The 12,500-nt window shown below is 44.4% G+C and overlaps 1 protein-coding gene across 2 annotated transcripts in view; it reads right to left on the bottom strand.

The window, feature by feature from the left end:
• foxp4 (forkhead box P4) overlaps positions 1–12,500 on the bottom strand; it is a 96,876-nt gene that overhangs the window by 78,647 nt on the left and 5,729 nt on the right. The window contains exon 1 of one of the 2 annotated variants that reach the window (XM_087178573.1): positions 9,384–9,551. The exons of the other annotated variant lie outside the window; for it this stretch is intronic. The gene's annotated coding sequence lies outside the window, so the exon portion shown is untranslated. Of the gene's footprint in view, positions 1–9,383; positions 9,552–12,500 lie in introns of those variants that run through there. 2 annotated transcript variants of the gene reach the window in all.

The raw sequence follows: 12,500 nt of genomic DNA, 5'->3' as shown, positions 1-12,500 counted from the left end.
TCCAATTAACACTCTCCCCCTCAGTAATTAGCTACTAAAATAGCTAGTGAACAAACCCAAAATCCCAACCCTGACGCCACCGCACTGCCTAATTAATTCTCAAATCAGGAGCATCTGATGCAGAAAAGAACCTGATAGTGTAGATGACAGACAGACCGGTCAAAATAAGGAAGGAGAATAATGAGGAATTCGGCTGTATTTAAAGAGAATTGTCTGTCTGCTTGTGAGCTCACCGGTTTTGTTCCTCATCGTTTCCGCTACGTTCCTGTGTTACTTTTCTTTTGGACTTGTGACAGTGTCTCCATACTTAAAAAGACAAACGCACAGAGGTAGACTCACTGTAACAGAACTAGAGTGGAGCTTATTAATAGGTACACTTAGTCATGAACAGAAGTTAAAGTGAAATAAGTGAAACAAAATGAGAGACATAAAATAAAAGAAGGCACACAGTAAGAGATCTAGGCTGAAGAAAATGAAGAAAACGAGGGAGGGAAGGCTGGAGCGAGGGACACAGCCAGAGAAGCAGATATCTTTTAGCCGTCTGCCGCTCATTTGCTCCTTCACTGGTCAGTTCTTCCACTGTTTAATGCAAACAGATGAGGCCTTTTCTCGCTCTTTTTCCAAATCCTTTCTTTTTAACGGTGGCTTCTTGGCCTCTGCAGTAACGTCAGCACAGCGTCTATTAAAACAGCATGTGTCCCAGGCCTGCTACACACACACACACTGTAACACACAGAGAATACCTCTGCACTTGGATGCTGTTTGGTGAACTTTTAACCTCTTTCCATGAAGTGACATCTGGAGCACAGGGGTTAAGGTGTGCCTCAAGCTTTTACACACAGTGACATTTGCACATTTACAACAGATATGTAGGCAGACCCTATACAATCAGAGACAGGTATCAGTGCAAGGTTTATTGAGATGTCATCTATCTGCAGCTCCGATCAGTGGCCAGTGCTGATGGATAACAAGACAAAGATAAACTCAATCAGCCAACAGCCTATCTCGCCACAAGGTGCGCTGTAAGATCCCACTATAATAATACAAACTTGATTCATCTGCTCTTCAATATGCACATGGCGGCCTGTTTCATTAGACACAGCTTGTCAGCAATACTGTAGCTCCAGCAATATCTTTTAATATGCTGAGATACCCATCAGGTAGATTTTGCACTGATCTTTGCAGCCATCGCACACCTTCACACACACACAAAAGCGCATGTAAACTACGTCTCACACACATAGACACAGTGGCACGTTATAAAAAACACACGCTGTCACACGCTGATCTGTATCTGGACAAGTCAAACTGTGATAAAGTCACTCTACAACTACAGCAATCGATGGAAGTAATTTATTTACCTCACCAGGCAATTTCTGTTCTGTCTTCAGAGAGAAGGAGAGAAGGAGGAAGAGAGAGAGAGAGAGAGAGAGAGAGAGAGAGACAGGGAGATTTGGCAAGTATGTGTGAGTGGTGTGTAAATTAATCTAGCAGCAGTGAGATCCAGAGCCATGTAAAGTCCATAAAACAAGAGGAGGTTAAAGCAGCTCACATCATACACACACACATCAGGCAAAGGTCCAACACCAAAACCACTTCTTCCAGAGAGAGAAGAGACGTGAAACGTCATCTCAGTTCCATTAATATGATGTGCTATCCCTGGATGCCACTAAAAAGAAGAAAAAAGAACAGTTAAGAGTTCTTTCTCTTCCTTTTTCTTTCTTGCTTCCTTTTTCTCCATTCAAAAGCAACACACGCTGCAGAGAGGCCTGTCCACGGTCCTTAACTTTAACTCAATGAAATAAAAGGCACTTAACTAAGCCTCAATGATCGATACAAATACTGCTGCTGGCTGGTGCTCACACACACACACACACACATACACACACACACGCAGACACACACTTATCCCACCTCCTCAGATGCTCATGCATATGCATGTCCATTGTGATTTATGCATCCTGGCGGGGGTGTGAGCCTATCTGAGAGCAAGGCCAACACACAGGTCAGCTCATTTGTAAATCAGTTGCCTATTTATGGATGTGTATGTGTGAGTGTTTGTGAGTGTATGTGCATATCTATGGGTGTTTGTGCCTATAAATCTCTGTGTATGGGCCTATGGGTAGAGGTCAGTGTTGGAATCAGGCTCATAATCACTGTAGCGCCTTCATTCATTGTATTTATTGAATTCTTTCCAGCTTCTGCTCATGGAGAGTGTAAATCACACAAGTCCTACACTATGAGTTGCCGCCCGTTCAGTGTGTGTGTGTTCCAAGTCATGTCCGCTGAGTGCTGACTAGTTCTGCCAACCAGCGCTCTGACCCCGCTCTTTGCAGCAGGAAGTCGCAGAGCTTTCTGACCTTTCTTATTATTCCCAGGGAAGGCTGGGGAAACGCCTTTAGAAAAACGCCTTCCCATCAGAATGGCTGTCAGTTAAAGAGGTCCCCACGGCCTCTTCTGTCCTGTGCACTGGATTATGGGTAAAAAAATAAGACAAGATCTACACCCGAAGAGGTGTTACGGGTTAAACGCACGTTAATTCGTGGCATAATCTCAGAACATAGTCTTCTTTGCAAACAAAGTAAAAAAAAAAGTGTGTGCTTTCCTTTGTGGAAATTCAGTGGTGTTGCTCCACCCTCCTCCCACCTCCTCTGAACAACAGATTTGGGCTAATAGGGCAGCTGCTTGTCCCCCTCCCCTAAAACCCTGCTATGCTGCTCCCCCTGCAACCCCTCCACCCCGTCTCCCTTCCCAAAAAAAAAAAAAGAAAGCCCAGGAGGAAGCCTGTTGTTTTCAACTTGTTTTTAACATGGTTGTGAATGGAAAAGTTCAAACTGTTGTGGAAAGCTCATCCCTGATAAAAAAAAAAAAAAAGTTGCATTGAATTTGTCCACTATTTTCTTTGAGAGTTGCTTAGGATATATTCCCAGATCATTTAGAAGACAGCAATGGAAGGAATAAAACGCAGTGTGCCATGAGGCTGTCTGTTTATCCATCTATCCATCTATCTAGCTGTCTGTCTTTCCTTCTCTGTTTTGCTACGTTGTCAACACAGGCAACCGTCTCCCAGAAATAAACCCTGCATTAAGCTGGCCAGCAGGCGACCACGGTTTGTAACGTCATCACTCACACACAAACAGTTTATACACTCCACGATGCAAAAAATATATAACGTGGAAAGACTACAGCAGAAAATGAACAAGTGCTTGGATATACAAAAAAGGAAACATGAAAAATATTGCAAGTTATTGCAACACAAAAAATAATACCAGGGGAAACACAATCGAGATTAAAAACCCCTCATACACACACAATCAATCCCTCGTGGTGTGTGTAAGTGAGCTCATGGAGATATTTCAATGGATTGAAAACTACTGTGAGTGCGCGCCCAATCACATACGACAGCAGGGTCGAACCTGCACGCGTGTTCATGTGTGTGCCAGTGTTTGTTTGTGTGTGAGTGTGCGTTTGTGTGCACATGAAGGTGGTGGTGGTGGTGGCGGTGGGGGTACCCATGTGTGTAACTGGAGCCAAACTGTAAGCCATATGCCACTCTGCCTCTGGTGCCACCCCCCTTACCTCCAAACCAGAGACACACACACACACACACACACACACACACACACACACACACACACACACACACACACACACGCACATACACAGGCTTCCCTGAGAAAAAAAAAAAAAAAAAGCCCCTCCACTTCATTAGGAAAGTAAACACAAGTGCTGTCTGAAGTGGCTAATTAGAGACTAATTACTCCCTGCTCGTTACTAATGCAAATTAGATTACGCTGCTTAACTTCCTCGTGTCCACAACGCTGCTGTTAATTGAGGCCTTTTGAAATTAAATTACCCGCTAATTAGCATATCAAAACCATTAATTCTGAGCAAGGAGGGAAAAAAACAACAACAAATGCCAAGTTTTGCTAATGAGTTTTGCTAATTGAATATGTACGCTCAATACAGGGGTCTGTGCCAGGAATACCTATTCAGCTGATCAGCACCCGCGTGCACGTGCACTATGTGTGTCCGTCCGCGCACGTGAGCAGCCAGACAGAAACACCATGCATCATAAGAGCAGCATATAATTAAAGGAACCTTTCCATCTCTCCGAATGCTTTGTCTATATTTCCCTCTGAACGCACGACTCCACTGATGTTCAGCGTACAGGGTGCGAGGGATACAGCAGAGAGAGGGGTGTGAGAGGGGATGGATATTCATCTCATGAGAGCTAAAAGAGCCACTGTATGTGAATGTGGAGTGTGTGTGTTGCGGTGGTATGTATGCGGGGTTAGCGTTTGTCCAGGCTGTAAGCCTTCTTTGAAGTAAAGAACTCTGTGTCTCTGCTGCTCTCCTAAAGCCCCGGACCCCCTGCCAGCTCATTCTCTGCACCCCCCTCCCCTCTTCAACTGGCCCCTCTTCACCTCCGCTACAATACCTGTCCAATTAGGGAAACACACACACACACATACATAGATACATATACACATACATACACATTTTACAGCCACTAGCAGGTGAATAGCCCCATCTTTCCTTCAATCAAAGCTGAAGCTGTTCTTTCTCTTTCTCTTCCAACTGAATAGATGATTTGAAACTTTGTGGATTAGAAACGGTGAGCATATTCATGGCCGGGCCCTACCTGCTTATGAATACGAGAGGAGAGACACAGAAGAGGAGCCAGGAGCTATTAGCTACTTTAATCTGCTGACGAAATAAAAGAATCATACATCTAAAGATCCATCTCAGCTTTGCATGTAAAACCAGCAGAAATAATGTCATTTTGAACAACTCTCCTTTCCCTTTTTCTAAATATCTATCCAATCAGGGTGCGTGAAAAGCCCCATTCAGGTTGGCTCTTATAAAAGTTTCATCTTATTACACTTTCCAACTTCTCTTTTCATTATCCCTATAACGGCAGATGAAAAAACCAATGGTAAAATTGAGAGGTAGCCATACAAAAAAATTAAATAACCATGATAATTAGATGTAAAGATATTATAATTCTTTTAACAGGATGCATAGAAACTGCTGCTCGACAATATTTGCCCTAATTGCTAGAATTATCATATTAACCAGTTACCATTTGAGTAAGTTGATTAAAAAATTGATTATTCGTCTATTTCTTTTAGGAGTTTCTTAATCAAAATCTAACATCCTTGAAAAATTAATTTGAAGCCGTTTCTTATCAGTTAATTAAATCGGGTTGGAAGTCATTTTTTCTGTGCGGCATGATTAGAACGGTTCTGTTCTCTTCTGTTCAGACACCATGACGTTAGAGGGGGAACTTTTCACTGTCTCATCAAACATTCACAGCCACAAGAATAGGACTTCTTTGAAGGGCCCGCCGACTTTTTTTTTTTTCTTCCAAACCTCTGCCTTTCTGATAAATTGCGCTATATCCAATAGATCTTTCTTTCTCGTTAACACATTCTCATTAACGGACAGAGAAAGCGAAAGGAGAGGGGAGGGGAAGAGGGGAAGAGAAAAGAGGAGCAGCGTGGAGAGGCAGAGGGGAGTGTGTGTGTGTGGGGGTGTGTGTGTGTGTGTGTGTGTGTGTGTGTGTGTGTTTGTGTGCGTGTGTGTGTAGAAGGGGATGGGGTGGGAGCTGAAGGGGGGATCGAAACAAGAGGTGGGGAAAAACAAGGCAGAAAAAAATCTGAACCAATGGCAAAGATAGAGTCAAATGGAGGAATGAATACACTGATAAATTTTAGTACAGAATGAAGAAAATTAAATAATATAAACACACACACACACACATACACGCAACGTTGCCTGGGTGACAGCCTTGGGGTGGCCTGAGCTGAGACTAAACAACTAAGTCAGGAGCTAAAACAAGACCTGCTGTTACTGTAGGAACCAAATGTCTGTCCGACCAAAACCTGCTCCCCCTCAGTCATTTCATTTTAGTGATCGAACTTTAATTTCCTTAACACTGTAAAAAATAAAAATATGCATGAAAACCGTATTTGACAGGTATCGGTGAAAGTGGATTCTCCTGACATACATATATATAATAGATTTCACTTGGTTCCATATCAATTCGAATTTGCAGCTTTAAAAACTACACATCAGAGGGTGACTTCACCTCAGAAAACTAGTTTTCTATTTCTGGAAGAAGACTAATTATAAAGCTCTGCCCCTGGGAAAGAAAAGCCCCTCTTGAAGGAGAGAGGGAGGCAGAGAGTCCATTCAGCACCAGCATCAGTGGAATATAAGTTTGTCTCTCTCTACTTCAGCGAGCAGCAGAGCAGAACCGAACAGATACAGTGCTCTCCACTCATCTGTCCATCCCCGGCTCCTCAGGGGAGGTGTGGAAGGATTGGGGGGGGGGGGGGGGGGGGTTTCAAAAGAAGAATTAAAAGGAGAATCATTGAGGATACTGAGCAGTATGGTGAGTCTCTCTGATTGGATAATGAATAATTATTAGGGCCCGGCTAGTAAAGTTACGCAGAAATCTCAGCTCGTCAAACAGCCAATCAACACGCTCCCTCATCAACCAATCAAACCCCCATCCACGGGGGGGGGGTGCAGCGGCGGCGTGCAGGCTTCTATTTGCTCTTCCATCTGCTTCTCTCCCCATATTTCTCTCTCCTTTTCTCTTACAACACGTCACTCTGTCTTTGGTACAGCTGCCCTCATCTTTCTCCATGGGAGACAGAGAATTCTCAAAGCCACAATTACCGCACAGAACTATCAATTTCCCCTTCAATTAACCCTGTGGGAAGAAAGGGGACGAGGGAGAGGAAGGAGAGAGCGGAGAAGGGAATGGGAGATTCAAATTTGGGATGAGGAGGGCCACCTTAGTCCGGCCCTCTTTCCCCAACATCCTCCCCTCAGGGTGCAGTCATGTGTTTGGGATGAGGAGGGAGAGAATTACACCTCCTCGGGATGAACTTGACCCCACCACTGGAGGTCAAACAAGTTACTATACAGCGCAGGCCCCCCATCCTCATTACCAGCAAATAGGCCCAGCCACTGTTCCACTAATGCAGACTGTATGTTAATAACCAGCGCTCAAACCACAGCGCGGAGCTGTCGAAAGCTAAGAGAGAGATAGACAGAGAGAGGCAGAGAAGCAAGGAGGAGGATGGAAGGAAAGAGAGGAGAGGGGGAGGAATAAGGAGGGGGCGTGAGCCAAGAGTTGTGTTTCTTAGATCAGCGACTAAGGGCCGACAACGGACGACTGTGACGGCATGCTTCTCTCTGTGCTCTGCTCCCCTCTCCTCCACTTCCTCCTCCTCTTCTTCTTTGCTGGCTCACTCCCCCTTCTCACCCCCCCACCCCCTCCACCCACTCACTGAGAGAACCCCTGGGGGAGCCGCTCAACCAAACCCAGCCTTCAGCAAAGTTTCGCAGGCGAACTTTTCACAAAGCCCCCAGAAGCCATACGCCTGCCTGACACCATGGAGCATTGCAGGGTTTCATTGCCACTCACCCTCCCTCATGTCCTCTTTTTTTGTACTTTAGTCCTTCGTTCCTCCCTCAGTCCCCTCCCTCGTTTATGCTGACTACTTTCCGAGGCTAATGCACACTGTTCCTGACTGACCTTTAGACAATGGAAACCTGCAGCAGCAGAAGTTGCCGATTAGGTCTACAGGTTGCATACGGCAGCACTGACCTTCACTGGGCAAATCAGCATTGTGGCGTCTGTTAATCCAACAACCCAATGGCTGCCTTTCAACCTGGTAATAAATGTCCTCAGTCCCTGAAGAAAAACATCCCTGTTTTCTCCATCACTTGCTGATTGTAAATATTTCTAAGAAAAGTCTCATGCTGGAAATAATGAGGTAAAATACAAAGTAGAAAAGTTATATTTTGTTTCTCGTCAATTATTGATTTTGTCAGGGGATCGTGACTTAAATCTCTTTTTGCAGCAGCAGCAGCAGCAGCAGCAGCAGCATGGCACAATCTATTTGTCCAGGGACAAGTAGGTGTGCTGACAAAACATTGCATTCAATTTCATTACAATCACAAAACGGACTGGGCAAAATTTATCAACATAATACAAAATTTTTTCTCACACTGAATGTCATTCTTTGAAAGCGTACAGGCACACAATTCAATGTTTACAACTGAGAATTATCAGGACTATGTCTGGATGTGCTACAGTCTTCCATGAAATTTGTTTGCACTCAAAGCAAAATACGTTACGCAACGAAAAATTCAAAGAAGAAAAAACTTTTGTTTGAAATTTCTCTTTCTTAGTCTTTCAATTATGTTTTCAATTTTGTTGTAAAATACATTATTTTTGGTCATTCTATCACACACTCAAAATAAATAAATAAATAAATGAATGAATGAATAAACAGCTTCTGAGGGACTGTTGAGGGGGCTATTGATCTACCTTGCATTGAGTCTTGGTATTTCAGTCATCTAGAATAAATGATTCCTATTGAAATGGGGCCTGAGGAGAGGGAGCAAATGTTGGAGGTAAACTGTGATGACAGCTTGGATGTAATGAAGAGGCTGAGGGAACACAGAGCCGTGATAATTAGAGACAACAGGCATGACAGGGAGAGGAGGAGAGGAGAGGAGAGGGAGAGAGGGAGAGAATAAACCGGGAGAAAGAGTAGATGGATAGGAGAAAGTGTAACAGAATAAGAGGCGAGGAGGAGAAAAAAAAAAAAAAAGAGACAGCAAGTGCTGAGTCCTTCACAGTGAGTGACTATTGGAGCTCCGACAGGGAAAAAAACACTTTCCGACCAACCACGGACCAGAAATGAAGGCAGCCTTGGCAACTGCAGGCACGCATGCTGTGTATGTGTATGCATGTGTGTGTGTGTAGCCTCATGAGTGACACACAAACATTTCATGACACATTTGTATGACAAGTGAATTGGGCAATGTTGTTAAAAAATTAGAAAAGGAACTGACTGTTTGTACCAAACTAAACAGAAATAAAAAGACTGATAAAAAATTCTGTTTTTAGTTCACATACGTTTTCCTTATAAGTCGACCAGAACTGTCTGTGGAAGGAGGAGAAATGTTTGAGTTTAAACATTGTGTTGTGCCTTTGTAGATATAGTGGAACAGTGAGAATGTGACAGCAGTATATTTCAGTTCTGTTTTTTCTCCTTTAATCTAGAAGAAATCATTTTAATTATTTGTTAAAAGAAAATGTAGTCTATATTTCATGTTAAAACTTGAATTGATGCATTGAACTTGAAATAGAAAAACTATGCTACATAAAAATAATAATTTCAAAACTTTAATTAACATAAAATCTGATAACAGTATACATTTGAACAGTATCATATGCAGACTGTTATAATAATTGGAAAATTACCTTGGCTTGAAGAGTAAGCCAAGAAATTCAACAGAGCTAAAATCAAACATAACACTCCTCTCTTCCACACCAACAACACTTTTCCTACCTTTCAGCTCTTTTCTTTTTGTTTTTCAGCGCTCTCTGCTTTCCTTTCCTCTCACCCTCTGACCAGCATTCTGCCGGCAAACAGCTAGCGCTGCTTCAAAGGCCAATGGCCCACAGTGTAAACACACACACACATGCACACACTGCCTCTTCTCTCCTCAGGAACATGAGAGCTGGCTCTAATTCACAGGCTGGTAAAGCTGTGGTGGACAGCAATCTTGATCTGGCAGGATTAGGCTACTTTTATTTCCCCGAGAGCTACGGGGAGGAGGGAAGAGGAGGTGGAGGGAGGTGGGTGTATGTATGTAAGGGGGGGGGGGGGCTCAAATCCTTCTACAAATGTCAGACAACGACCGGTGACCAGAGGCCGCATAGATACACAGTCTCTCACACACACACACACACACACACACACACACACACACACACAAGCTCACACACTCATAAACACTCCTGAAAAAGCCCAAAGTGCCACCCAGAGAAAAGACTCATCACTCTCCGTCTCATCAGTCTGTGGAAGAGGGGATGAGGGGGCAAAGAGGGGAGCAAAGGAGGAGAAGGAGGAGGCGGGAGCGAGGGAAGGAAGGAGAGAGCAAAAGAGGGAGGGAGTGAGGAGGGGTGGGGGGGGATTACACAATTATTCAGATAACAGCTGGGAATAATCTAGTGGCAGATGTCTCTCGGTCAACAATGCCCACCGCACACGGGCTTGCGTGTGTATGCACATACACACTCACAGAGCTTCAATGCCCAGCGAGCAGCCACAGAGTGAAAACCAGCATGAACTACTCAACACGCAGATTCTAATTTTTTTTTTTTTTTTTTTTTTATAAAACAGTCTCGGTTGCAGATGATACAATCTATAAAAATAATAGAGACTGTTTTCTCCTGAACAATGAAATGTCTAAAAAAAAAAAATGGACACAAGTTTGGAAAGTGACGACTTGTTTGCTTTTCTTCTCCTCCGACAGCCGTCTGAAAAACAAAACCTAAAACCTGAGGAATTCTGTCCGAGGAGGAGAGAGGTGGAGGGTCACCCGTTGATTGACAGTTAATTGTAGTTGCACATGCACACACACTCTCTCTCTCTCTCTCTCTATCTCTCTCACTCAGTAAGCATACACACACACACACACACAGAGCGGAACAGCATCCCTCGTGTCAGCGAGCGATCTCCAAGACTCCCGATAGTGGCTCGAGCAGTCACTGTCCTCCCCTCCTCCCTCCCCTCTCTGAAAGGGCACTATAGAAGCCATAGAGTCTGCACCCCACTGGGCAGAGCCTGTACAGTCTCTTCACCTTGAGAGTCACAGCAGAAGGAAGAAGAAGAAGAAGAAGAAGAAGAAAAGGAGGGGGGGGACTGAAGACGAGAGAGACACAGAAACCATGTCTGAAACCTCATACTGTTAAAAATTACATCTGAATATTTCTGCCAAAAGTTTTTGAAAAGTAAATTCCCAAGCTCTTTCCCTTTTTGTAACATTAACAAATCTTTCTGTGAGGTTTCATTTAGTGGAGGAGCAAAGACGGGCGGCCCAAGCAAGTGGTGAGAGCGAGCTCTGTCAATCTGTCAACCCAGGCAGCCTTTTGTGATTTGGTTTAACACTGGTTAACAGCTCGTCCTGTCAGGGGATGGATCATCCCATGGCGCCTCACATGCTAATAGCTTAAGTAGGCATCCCATGTCCCCCGGAACTAATACCACAAATACTAATACCATAAAAGAGCTGTGCAAGCCAGCGCTCCAGCCTCACTTTCGCCTGCGTTAGCCAACATCCCGATACTTTACGGATTAGAAAACATAATGAGATGCATTTAAATGGTTATTACTTCCCCGGTTCAGGATTGCAAGGAACAGGGACGAGAGGAAATGCTGGGTGAAGTAATTCAAATATTCTGATGCAAATCAAAACCTTAAAAAAATGCTAAAATAAATCAGATTAATGGTGGATCTGATGAGTGCAGTCGAAAAGACACATTAGAAATCAACTAAAAATGAAATGAGCAAAGAAATCTGAGGTGTTACGACTGGTCTCGGTTTATATCAGGAACTCAGAAGAGTGGAAGATGTAAAACTGATTTGATTTCAGGCAGGTTGCAGTTGAGTTTATGGACCTGGAAGTGAATCCCTGCGCACTCCTCCTCTTCTGTGAATCTCAGCATTTTATCAGAGCGCTCGCTTGTCCGCTCGGCAGATTTTACCGCCGCAGCACCACGGACAAACGAGCACTCAAGAGCTGTGTAACGCTTCTCTACAGTCAGATGGTTTATGAAATGTGTGCGCGTGTGCGTCTGCGTGTGTATCCATAGCATTCTGAGTCCTGCGCCTCACAGCTGTCACCTACCCTTCACAGCCATCCTTTCAATACACATTAAAGCAGTGCTGCAGAAACTTTAGTCACATTGTTGTTCTGAGCGAAGCTTTCCACTGATCTGCTCCCTCGGTTCCCCGCTCGATTGACGGCTGCCCTGTCAGTTTGTCGCAGCACTTTAGAAAACACCAACGGCTCTCTGATGAAGTGCTTACAAAAGGTCATAGGGTGGAGGCGATGGGAGAGGAGGAAAGCCGACTACTGCGAGAGGGAGGCAGGGGAAAAGGAAAGGGAGACGGGACGGAGTGAAGGAAAATCCATAACACAAATACAGCTGTCAGAAGCAATGCAGAGTTAGCAGGGGACACAATGACCGATGAGAGCTTTTTCATGAAGACGCTCCGCTTGAACACAACAGGCGTCCTCTCAGTTTCTACACACAACACAGCTCTGGTGTTTTTTTTCTGCTTCCACTGACCAGCTCATGTGCTCTATCTACCTGGCTGTGCCACTGACCTCATGATGCTCTGTGACTCTATCTCTGTCTCTGAAATCAAACTGGATAGCTCCAACTGCCTTATTTCACGATCTGTTCTCATTCCCCCAGACTCCACAGCCACAGCCCTCTCCTCCAAGCTCCAGCTCTCTGCTCCAGCCATGGCCTCAGGTGCCAAGCGCACTCTGGAGACGCTGATCTAATGCTTCCTCAGCTATAATGACCCACGCCTAAAACCCTTGCACTGTCGTTTCCCTCTCTTCATACAGTCTTTCACTCATGTGTTCTATCTCTCTCTCTCTCGCTTCCT

Source organism: Seriola lalandi, unplaced genomic scaffold (assembly GCF_002814215.2).
Source record: "Seriola lalandi dorsalis isolate HSWRI2012SDOR001 ecotype SW California unplaced genomic scaffold, Sedor1 jcf7180002054692, whole genome shotgun sequence".
Lineage (NCBI taxonomy): Eukaryota > Metazoa > Chordata > Actinopteri > Carangiformes > Carangidae > Seriola > Seriola lalandi.
This window is presented reverse-complemented; position numbering and strand designations above follow the sequence as displayed.